Here is a 12,616-nt window from a genome sequence, read left to right as displayed (position 1 = left end):
GGGCTGCTTCGAGGTCCACTCAGCCTACGTGATTAGAATTGAGGAGCTATCTGACGGTGAGATGGCGGCCCCGGTCTAGAAAGCCAAGAATAACGGCCGAGAGGATTCGTCGTGCTGATCACACGACACCTCGTAATCTGCGGTCGCTTGGTAGGCCAAGGCCCTTCAAGGGCTGTAGTGCCATGGGGTTTGGTTTTGGTTTTTGATGTAATTTAAAACTTGTGTTCTATAATTTACTTTAAAAAGACAAGAAGTAACACTTAAAAGAGCCTCTCTGCAGCACAAAAGGATTTACGTTCATTTTATGGGCAGGCAGTAATCAGTAATGCGACAATGCAAATAATCATAAAATAGTGTTGAGTCTAATAATATTCACACCTCTGTATATGCTGTATAGATCACCAATGTAAGCATGCAAGTATGCTGCAAAATGTGGTGAAATATGCATTTAAGTATGCACTTATTTTCATGCTATTCAACACTTGTATGAAATGCAAACGTACATTCCTTTACTCGACTCACGTGATTCACCCACACTAACCCATAAAATCATGGTCATAAATATACAAGTGAAAGAAAAACAAAAACAAAAAAATCACACGCCACTTATAACTGCGGCTGTTCCATTAGCACAAACAAACAATCCGTGCACAGTTTGTGAGATGTTTCAATCTATCAATGTTTACTGTTAAAACAATATGCACACGTCTCCTAGATAAGACACAGTGTGTTAATACGCATGCTACATTAGTTAGTAAGGTTGTAAGAAAACCGTGAATAAAAATACAAACATGAAGAAAACACACTTAAATTCACACTCCTCTCATTTTGCAATACACACCCTACTTTTCGTGTCCATAATTTGCTTTGCATTACACTACAACAGTCTTCTCCAAGTTTTCTTGTATGAATCTGTAGCGTTTCTCTGTTGAAACTAGCTTCACTGAGGATAATGATCTCTCTACATCTGTGAATGTGACAGGATTGCATGGTTTTGAATGGCGGGAGCGGGTGTAGGTGTTGCGAAATATTTGTTTGTAGCTACCATGATATTGTAGTTCGGATTTCGTTTAAGGACATGTCCGAGGTTTCCTGGGTACCTTCCAGATCACGCTTCACGTTCTCCATAATGTCCAGCGAATCACAAAGACGTAAGCCAAGTGTTTCTGATTTCTTGATTGCTTCTGGTATGATTTAGAAGGGTGTCTTGATAAGTGCCAGTTCCCTTTGAACAGTTCCATTGCCGAAAATGTTCACGGCATTAATTACTTTACATTTTCTTGAAGACTGCTGTAAAACACGTTCAAATATGCACAATAAATTCGAACTTTGAAATGAATGCACAAATCTCAAATATATGAAAATATGCACCATTAAGGTTAATAATTCATCAAATTTTACCCTTAAACGCACTTCCTTCTCGGTTTTGATTGTCTATATATCTTCTGTCCAAACTTCTCCAGTATTGGGGTGCACCTGACGTTTGGCTATGGAGGCGCGGGTGCCGGTTAATAATAATAATAATAATAATAATATAGAAACGTGTAGACTAATATTGACTGAATATTTTTAAAAATTTTGTACTTACGTAATTACCGTAGTGTGGGGTGAAATCTGGCACTGTATGTTCGCTGCAAAATGAACGTTATTGCTCCTCCCTTTCACTTTTAAAACTGTAGGTTAGTAACCACTTAGACATGATTAGAATCACTATATAAAGTGATATTGCGAATTAATAATTAATGTATACTGTTCGCAATCAATATAAAAAAAATTCAGGTCATGAAGATTCATTTTTATTGAATAAAAATTAAGTTTAAATCTGAAAGAGAAGAGGAAATAAAATACGCTCAGCCTATAGATAAGTAACACACTGCTCCTTGTCACGATGCAAACCGAATTCAACTGAGGACTACGTGAAACTGTTCCACGGTCCTGAACAGCAGATGATTTGTAAGAATGTAGAGAAGGAAGAATTTATGAAACATTGACAATGCGTTCGTTCACAAGTATCAATTAATTCACCTCGTTCTCCAGCCTTTCTCTATAACGCCTGGCGCTTAGCAGGGATTAAATTGTGTGGAGCTGTCACGATACATGATATACAGTACTTCAAAAGCACACAACACTATTCTGAAATATTAAATGAGTACAGCTGAAACTAAGAAGAGATAAAGGTGAATCACAGTTTTAGGAATGACAGAAAAAAGGTTAGCATTCCTTGTGTGTTCAAAAATAATCCTTTTATCTATGGTTAAAGTTGGCGCAATTAAATTTGCGTTTGGTGGGGTGCACAGGCCTTGTATACAGTGTCTTGCGGTATGGGTTAGGACATATTTGTTACCTTCATTGACCTTTCTCAGTATTTTCGTTCGTTGACAGTATGAAAATGAGTGAGGTATGAACGAACCTAGAGGCACCATTTCTGAGCAAGTGGCTATGCGATTTGGGTTCGAACACCACTGTCGGCAGTCCTATTCGTTTTTAAAATATATTTTTTGTAAGTATTCACGCATTATGTGTGTGTAATTGGTCAGTTATAGAAAGTGAAATTAATCAGGTGAGATATTTACAAACTAGAACTCTAAATTACGAGGACTGGTAACTTGCAAAGGAATTAGGTCCATCACGACCCGAACTCAGGTGTTTCAAGGAAAAAATAGAATATATATGGAAACTTCTTGAAAAGGTATACGGAAATGATATTGGATGAATGGTTGTAAATTAATTAATTCACTATTTTACTAAAACACCTAAAACATTGCAGCCCATCCCCTTTGAAACCAACGAACCTACACTAGTCCCTTATATTTTTTTGTTTTTGCACCTACATTTATACATCGCCACACTTCGACTTACACCTAGGATTGTGAATGATGCGAGCCTGATATATATGAGGTATTCCATGATTTAGATAAACCGCGCTGAACCATCACTAAGATAGCCGAGAGTGGTATAGCCCACTTATCTTCTTCGTTTGATTTCCCAAGGCTAAGTGCACTAATTTCCAGTCCTACAAATCATTCTACTAGGCCATGCTTTTTACATGCCAAATCAACATAGTTGATGATCTTATCTGCAAGTTCACTAATATGGCACCTCAGTGTGTGAACACTCGTTACATACAACAGTGAGGCTGTCAGAAGGGCAGTCATAAGAAATATAAAAGCGCCGCCTACTTGCTGTAATGAATTAGGTCATAATTCTCTGCTGTACTTATATGGCGAAGATGTACGTAAATTGACAAACTAGTAAATTGAGCTGGTTTGAGGCCGCGAAATAGCTCTTTTCATTTTATACATCAGACAGGGAAGGATCTGTAAATGCAATTGTAAAAGTGTGCCTGAGTTTCTCGAAATGACATGGACTCTATTTCCCTACAAGAAGTGAAGAATTTGACCTCTCTTTTGAACATTCTGGAGAGGACATAGCTCAGATTAATTCCGTCTTAAACTGAAATGATTACTATATCATTTCTGACGGTATCGAAGGCCTCGTAGCGAACAAACCACTTCATCTTATTTATTGTACTATGGAAACTAGCTCGAAAAGAAATATAATAGAAGCTTTCTAAATGTGGTGTTACAGAGAACGCCGAAGGTGAGATCGATAGACCGAATCACGAATGAAGATATACTGAACAGAATTGGTGAGATGAGATCAATTTGGCAAAAATTGACGAGAAGGGATGGAATAATAGGACACATCATAGAACACCCAGGAATTGTTCACTTGGTTTTTGAGGGAAATGTAGATGGTAAGAACGGTAGGGGTAGACTAAGGTATGAATATGACAAGCAGATTAGATGTAGGATGACCGGGCGAGTTGGCCGTGCGCTTAGAGGCACGCGGCTTTGAGCTTGCATCCGGGAGATAGTGGGTTCGAATCCCACTGTCGGCAGCCCTGAATATGATTTTCCATGGTTTCCTATTTTCACACCAGGCAAATGCTGGGGCTGTACCTTAAGTAATGTCACGGCCGCTTCCTCCCAACTCCTAGGCCTTTCGTATCCCATCGTCGCCATAAGACCTATCTCTGTCGGTGCAACGTAAAGCCACTAGCATCAAAAAAGATGTAGGATGCAGTAGTTACGTAAAAAAGAAAAGATTGGCACAGGATAGGGAGGCATCTCCAGAAGAAGTCTATGGGCTGATGACTCAAACAACAACAATAGTAAAATTTCTCTGTAATGGGAACCAGTATCTTCCACTTCGCCAGGAGTGTACTTGGCCTACTCAGAAATAACGTTTAATTGTACTGTACGTTAAGATCCCACAATATGTGACTTTCGTAGTATTTAAGGTGTCTGGCTCGTGGCTAATTGGTTATCATGCTGGTCCTTGGTACAATTATGATGAAGACGGCACATACACCCAGTCCCGATGCCTGGGGAAGTAACCAATTATGGTTAAAAATCCCGACCCTGCCGGGAATCGAACCCGGGCCCCTGTGACCAAAGGCCAGCACGCTAACCATAGTGTCGAATGTTAAAACTACTCGTTCCCTATGCACTTTCTCATCATCTGTGTCACGTTGACATATCTTTGATGAAATTTTCAAGACTATCTTCTTGTGACGTTGAATGGTTCTTCTCCAGGTATCATGCATTGTTCCGAGTAAACCGACATCGCTTTGTGATGAAAAACATTGCGAAAATCTTCGTTGTTTATTGCAACAGCGAGCTATTTCAACTCATCACTGTCTCAACAGTATGTCCGACTCATTGGCCGAATGGTCAGTGTTGAGGTCTTCGGCTCAGAGGGTCGTGGATTCGATTCCCGGTCGGGTCGGTTATTTTAATCGAGTGTGATTAATTCTTCCGGCCTGGGTGTTTGTCTCAACCCTTTCCTCTTCATATTCAGACAACATACTACACTACCAACCACCACCGAAGCACGCAATAGTAACTACATCTCTCCGTATAGGGTTGGCGTCAGGACGGGCATCCAGCCGTAAGATAGGGCCAAATTCACATGTGCAACGCAGTTCGCATCCGTGACCCCAAAGATGTGGGAAAAGCGGTGAAGAAGACGAAGAAGACTGTCTCAACACTATGTTTTATAACATACCTACATTTTTGTAATATTGAAATAAAATGTGTACACATATTTCTAAATTATTTACTGCATATATTTAAGTATGTTCAGTATTCAGCCTGAAGGCTGGTTGGATCCTCAACAGCTCCGCCATCAGCTGTCATAGATGTCCTAGGCGTCACTGAATACGCATTCTAGAGAAATGCGGACTAAGGTTGTTTTCCGTTGTTTTTCTCGCCGAGCCAGAAATTGCTATTACATATCATTCTGCCGAACTTACTGTAAATTATACACCAACCGTTTCTATGAGTACCGAGCTCGATAGCTGCAGTCGTTTAAGTGCGGCCATTATCCAGTATTTGGGAGATAGTAGGTTCGAACCCCACTATCGGCAGCCCTGAAGATGGTTTTCCGTGGTTTTCCATTTTCACACCAGGCAAATGCTGGGGCTGTACCTTAATTAAGGCCGCAGCCGCTTCCTTCCCACTCCTAGCCCTTTCCTGTCCCATCGTCGCCAAAACACCTATCTGTGTCGGTGCGACGTAAAGCAACTTGCAAAAAAAAAAAGAAAAAAAAAAAGAAAACACGTTTCTATGAGTGACATTTTCACACCATTCATAACAGACTGGCTGCATGAGGAATGGCATTACATCCCCTTTCTCACGACCCACTGCTTTCCATGCCACTCCACTCCACTCCACTCCACTCCACTCCGCCAGACGTGTAGAAAGGGGCTCGGACGATTCACATGAGCCACCTCCCTCCATTTTCGTCAACAGCAGGTCGTTGTCAACTGACCTGAAGTCTCTTCCACTCTTGGCGACTGGTAGCAGCTCACTAAACCAGATTAGTTCGTTCAGACGGTCAACATTCTGTTCGCCACAAGTTCGAAGTTTTTGTCTCAAATGTGGGTGGAATACATTTTCTCATGTTGTGTCCTGGTGCTGTAAATTTTTTTCAAGAATTGACAACAACTCATCAAACAAATTCCCACTCATACGAAAGTAGGTCTATTCAAAGAAGATTTTTGAAACACTGGTACGTTCATCTAGGAGAAAACGATGAGCTCCTCGTTCTAGACCAGGGGTTTCCAATTTGTATGGGCTCGAGGACCATTTTGGAAACCTTAGTCATGTTCGCGGGCCGCACTTGAATAGGCCAATTTTCGTAAAATTCTGCAAATGGTACTGAAGCACCATTATGAAATCATATGCATAGTTCATTTGAAATGAGGGTTTGATCATTTTAATTGCTTAAAACATTATTTTAAAATTGATTAAACATTGAAATTTGGAGCCGGGATGAGTGGCTGAGACGGTTGAGGCGCTGGCCTTCTGACCCCAGCTTGGCAGGTTCGATTCTGGCTCAGTCCGGTGGTATTTGAAGGTGCTCTAATACGTCGGCCGGGTGTCAGTAGAATTACTGGCACGTAAAAGAACTCCTGTGGGACAAAATTTCGACACCTCGGTGTCGCCGAAAACCATCAAAAGTAGTCGGTGGGGCGCAAAAATAATAATATTATTACTTGAAGAACAAGTGAATACTTTAAAAGAGGAACTAGTATTAAAGAATAATTAGTTCTGACTTGGGTCTATAATGTGTATAAAAATTAATACGTTTTTGAACGAGCTAATAAATATTTTTGTGGCTTTTCTTAACATTATTTCTTACAATGCTCTCGCGGGCCGCAAAAATGGCTTCGCGGGCCATATGCGGTCCGCGGGCCGCTATTTGGAAACCCCTGTTCTAGACGATATGAATTCAATGGATGTACCCAATGAACCCTAGTACTCTTCTTTCTCCTCAATCTCCTTTTCGTAAAAAATCTGTACATCCCAAGGATAACGTTCGCGCCCATGGTCCAAAATCAAACTGAGACGCAAAAGATGTGGTGGGGACTAGAAGTTGCCGGCAAGTTGCCGGAGTGGACAGCAAGGAAAAGCAGTGTGTCTTGAGAAGAGGAATAGAATAGAATGGAATGGAATGACGTGGCGTGGCGTGGAAAACAGTGGATCGTGTGAAATTGCCTACTAGCTTCGCTCTTATAAATAAATAAATAAATAAATAAAATATTTTCAAATTTTTAACGCAAAAATCCTTTCCCTATTTACCTCCATTGTCGCGTCTCGGTGAACACGTTGTAAGCAACATATCGAGTATCATTATAAAATAAAGTACCGGTATGTATTATGGCGATAGTTCACTTGAAACAACAAAAACTTCAATCGACAGATCAGCCAACCGTGTTTAGCAGGCAGTAAAAGAACTTGAACGGTCTACAGGAAACCCATGAGCTACCTCTTGTATTGAACGGTTATCTAGGATCGCAGCCTTTAGATTGCATCTCTGTCAGCATGGAGAGATGATCTCACCACTGTACATGGCAATAAAACATGACAGACCAGTCGCGATGTCGCAACGAGCCAATAACTTGTCTTTTCTACAGTAACCATGAACGGACGAGCAATTGCGTCGTAAACTACACAACACTCTTCGTGATTGGGCTCCACACGGTGGAAGCAGCATCAGATACTTTTATTTATGAAGGATGAACGAGAGGAACGATCTAGTACAAACTATTTGAGATCCGAAGTCTAGTTCTTTTTTTCTTTTAAGTGGTCTAACGCCGCGCCATCTCAAATAGGTTTTCGGTGAGGATACGATAGGAAAGGGCTGGGAAATTAAAGGAAGTGGCCGTGGCCGTAATTAACCGCTTTATAGGGTAACAATCCTTTTCTTAATCGTAAAAGTAGTTTTGTGATTTTTACGTTCTGAAATTATGTAGGCCTGTGATATAAGTGGATTGGGAATGTTTTTGGAATGGATCACTTGTTAGTTTTCCTCAAAGAATAGTTAGAAGGGTGGCTAAATCTTAGCCACCACCCATTCCAGCGCATTGTACCTTGCATGTGGATGGTGGCTGCTTACTTCGCCACCATTGCAATTACAGAGTCTTCCTTAAGGGTACGAACATGCCGAGTGGATTACTCCTCGCTCAGCGCTCATCACTCCTGTGTCTTCACACAGGAAGTTGAGAGATGCAAAACAAACCCATACATTTCAATAGTAGCGTTCATGCCGGCACTTCACTCATCCCTCTTCTCTCCGCTCCTCCCTCAAGAATCAAATCGGTTTGATTTTGGAGCGATGTGCTTCTTGAGCGCTGTTCTGTGAATGGTTGGCTCAAGGCCACGGCCGCCTACTCATAATATTATCGGCCTGCGTTCACTGAAGGTAAAATATCCATGTTGAATATTATCATTATACTCGGTAAATTTAATCTTTCGATGAAGTACAGATTGCTTTATTGAAGTGGAGAATAATATTATATTACTACTGCTTACGTTATTGTAATGACCAGTTCTTCTTCAATGCAAATATGACTGACATGATAGCTGCTGTACTTCCATGGTTTCATATTGCCTTCAATTCCTTTCAGCAAATATTGAAATGTCTGCATTCTTCTTCTTCTTTTTCTACCGCCTTTTGTCACACCTTGTGGGGTCACGGATGCGAACCGTATCACACATGTTGACTGACGCTGTTTTACGGATGGATGCCTTTCCTGACGTCAACCTTATGTGGAGGGATGTAATTACTATTGCGTGTTTCGGTGGTAGTTTGTAGTATGGTGTGTTGTCTGAGTATGAAGAGGAGAGTGTTGGAACAAACGCAAATAACCAGTCCCCGAGCCAGAAGAATTAATGTCGTCAATAAAATCTCCGACCTGGCCGGGAATCGAACCCGGGATTCACTGAACCGAAGGGATGAACGTTGGCCATTCAGCCAAGGAGTCGTATGCTGAAATGTCTGCATTGACATTCTTCAATAGTCATGACATTTCTGTGGGTCTTTCTTCACTTCTTGGTATAAATGATGGAATTCACCCAATCTCTGCCTTCTCTTATTAATTGGATGTGCGCTGTATCTTCTGTCAGAACTTTAAATCAAGTACAGTTTGCTTGCTATCATATGTTCATCATCACTTCTGCTACTATACTTAACTATTATGTATGCTATTTTGCTTTACGTCGCACCGACACAGATAGGTCTTATGGCGACGATGGGATAGGAGAGGCCCAGGAATGGGAAGGAAGCGTCCGTGACCTTAATTAAGGTACAGCCTCAGCATTTGCCTGGTGTGAAAATGGGAAACAGCGGAAAACCATCTTCCGGGCTGCCGACAGTGGGATTCGAATCCACTATCTCCCGGATGCAAGCTCACAGCTGCGCGCTCCTAACCGCACGGTCAACTCGCCCAGTACTATTATGTATACAGAGGAGTATGAACATTTTCACGAAACAAAATTACATTTAAAGAACACAACCCTATCTTCTCTTGAATGCTGCACAATCATAACTGGATGGAAAACTTTTCCTCATTAATGAAGAAAGAGCGAGGGTCTCCTACCCGGTATGTGCGCCTTTGAATGATGAGTGATGAGTGAAGATCACTGCTATGAGCACTGAGTGAGGAGTAATCCACTCGGCATGTTCGTACCCTAAGACGTCGTCTCCAAACGGAAGTAGACGATCCACACGGCCAGCTCTGATCTTGACGTTGCAGCCATGCCATGTGAATTTATTGGAATATCTCTCAAGATCTTTAATGCAGTGGTTTCCCGTTGCTTTCTGCATCCTAATGCCGTTGACCAAACTGGTTCCTCCACCTTCGGGAACTATTTCTTGTCCCCAGGACAATAGAGTGCCCTTACCCATACCCGCTCATCCACTCTCAAAGAGACTGTCGGCACTTGGTATAGGGGATCTCCTTATACCGGGAGATAATCGGTCTCTTCATTCGTTAGCCGCCTGCATATACAATATTATTTTTATATGCAGTCGTTGCCCCCGCGGGGAGGTGAATGTCAGGATTTCACCGTCGTTGAAACAAGGACCAAATGGCATTTCCTTGTTTCTCTGGTTCTTTAGAGAGGAATTACAGCGTATAAGGTGTTAATTATTTTTACTTTCAATACATCAAGGTTATAAGTTCCAGCATTTGCCTAGTGTAAAATAGGAAACCAGGGCCGACATTATGGCGTCAGAACCCTTCATCACCAGGGTGTCCAGATGTCATAAACAGAAGAGAGTACCTGGTGCCCCAAAATGTAGGACATTCAAGGAAAATGTAGGACATTATAGAATACAAATTAAAAACACTCGTATTAATTCATTTCATATATCTAATGTCCGGCTCCATGGCTAAATCGTTAGCGTGCTGGCCTTTGGTCACAGGGGTCCCGGGTTCGATTCCCGGCAGCGTCGGGAATTTTAACTATCATTGGTTAATTTCGCTGACAAGGGGGCTGGGTGTGTGTGTTGTCTTCATCATCATTTCATCCTCATCACGACGCGCAGGTCGCCTACGGAAGTCAAATCAAAAGACCTGCACCTGGCAAGCCGAACATGTCTTCGGACACTCCCGGCACTAAAAGCCATACGCACTTCATTCATTCATTCATATACATAATGTTTAATTTCATGTTATACACAATAGATTTTGTAAAAAAAAAAAAAAAGCCTCGGGAATGTCATCTAAAGGTAGCAAATTCATCTTTATGGGGAGAAATGGAGAAATGTATATAATACGAGTTTTGTCTTTTATTGTTCAAAATTTAAAAAGAATGGTATTTCTGTATCGTTCGTGTCCGGACTAACAAGGAAATGCTTTTTTAATTGTCTGTCTGTCTGTCTGTCTGTCTGTCTGTCTGTCTGTCTGTCTGTCTGTCTGTCTGTCTGTCTGTCTGTCTGTCTGTCTGTCTGTCTGTCTGTCTGTCTGTCTGTCTGTACGTGCATCACGAAACAATGGCTGAAGAGAATTTAATTAAAATCGGTATGTAAAATCGAGGAATGAGCCACTACAATCTACGCCATAAATAATTGTATTCACGCCGAGTGAAATGGTAGTTTAGGGGAAGGCCTAAAATTTAATTCTCAAATATTTGTTATTAATGGTCCAGTCGATAAATACTACACAACTTAAGTTATATATCTTAAACAGTTTTACCAAACGGGCTGTGATAATAGAAATATCCAAGAATTTCGATTTTTGTGCTAGCTCCATATCAACACCGAACCAGGAGAAAATGGATGAACAGAATTTAATGAAAATCGTTACGTAAATTCTCGGAGAAAGGTACTACGATATAGTTTATCGAAAGGTACCTAAAATTTAAGTTTTAAATACCTATGTTATTATGCAATTTAATAAAGTCTCATTCAGGATGTGTACACGACTTAACCTAGAAATCTGTATGCAATGTAGAAGTCCATAGCGAAGCACGGGTACAGCAGCTTATAATTTATAAGCAGTCAACAGGTGATTTGCAACCATTATGTGTTTCACTATATTTTTGATGATCTGTTTGAAAACACTTTGCTGACTTAGATTAGACCGCACTATCTGACATGCCATTTTATGGGGGAATTTCTAAATACGAGATGGCTTCGAAATAAAATTGACGAAATATTGCAATTGACATTATTATCACAAATGGAGGACATTTTCGAATTATTGAAAATTCCTCCCGGACGCCGAACAGAAGGCTACAATATAGAACATGTCCGGGAGAACATCTTGTCACCTTGTCCATTGTGGTCTCATTGTCAGTTTGGCCCTTTCTTCAAACAATCACTGTTGATATCATGATCACAGTCATTATAGTTCAGTTTTACGTGGATGCCGACGATGTCTTTCATTTCAAAAATCCCTCGTACAGTGGCTGAGATTTCAACAACGACCGCCTTGGTTCCATTCCATTCTGTAACATTCGCACATTTCTCTTTAAAATTCATCTTGTCCTGTCGGCAGTGCAAGATTCATGTGAATACTGTACTTGGTCCACTGATGTGCCCATTGCTAGCTCCGTTGTCCTCTACCTGTTGTGATAGACAAACACTAGCGCCGCCTCGCCTAAGTGCAAATGGATTGAATATATATACAGGGTGGTCGGAAACAACATGAATCGAATATACGAACGTTAGAAGGCTGAAATACTGATAGGTAATTTGAAAAAAAAACGTCGATATCTCGCACAGTTCTCATTTTATCAGCTGCTGAAGTTAACCAATCAGATCGTTTCGCGCGAGAATTCAAATGGGCTTTGCGAGGCGGTGTTGATAAATCTGCAGGTAGCTTGGTCGGGCTTGAGAGTCACGCCGAGAAATGAGCATCAAACACTAACACACCGCGAGTTTCAGACAATGCCACCGTAGCGTGCTTGCTGTGGGCCGAGCCTATCAGCAGGGGGGTCCTTGTTCAAGTCCCACCCCTGGAGAAGTTCATTTCTCCTGTTGACGCTCTCAAGCCGGTCATAAGCCACGTGCACAGATTTAGTAACACTGCCTCGCAAAGCCCATCCGAAATCGCCCGCGAAGTGATCTGATTGGCTAACTTCAGCAGCTCATAAAATGACAGCGGCGTGAGATATCGACGTTTTTTTTTTTATTTTTTCAAAATAGTTTTCAGTATGACCAACGCTGTTACGTTCATATACCCGGTTCACGTTGTTTCCGACCACCGTGTATATACATTTACAATTTGCGAAGATGGGATTGGAAAGGGCTAGTTAATTAA

General features: G+C 41.3%; 1 protein-coding gene across 9 annotated transcripts in view; it reads left to right on the top strand.

Moving 5' to 3' along the window:
- The window catches only part of by (blistery), a 1,249,231-nt gene that overhangs the window by 801,145 nt on the left and 435,470 nt on the right, over positions 1 to 12,616 (top strand). The window lies entirely within an intron of this gene.

The sequence above is a fragment of the Anabrus simplex genome, chromosome 4 (assembly GCF_040414725.1).
Source record: "Anabrus simplex isolate iqAnaSimp1 chromosome 4, ASM4041472v1, whole genome shotgun sequence".
Taxonomy (NCBI): Eukaryota; Metazoa; Arthropoda; class Insecta; order Orthoptera; family Tettigoniidae; genus Anabrus; species Anabrus simplex.
Note: the sequence above shows the minus strand (reverse complement) of the source record. Positions and strands in the feature narration are given on the sequence as shown.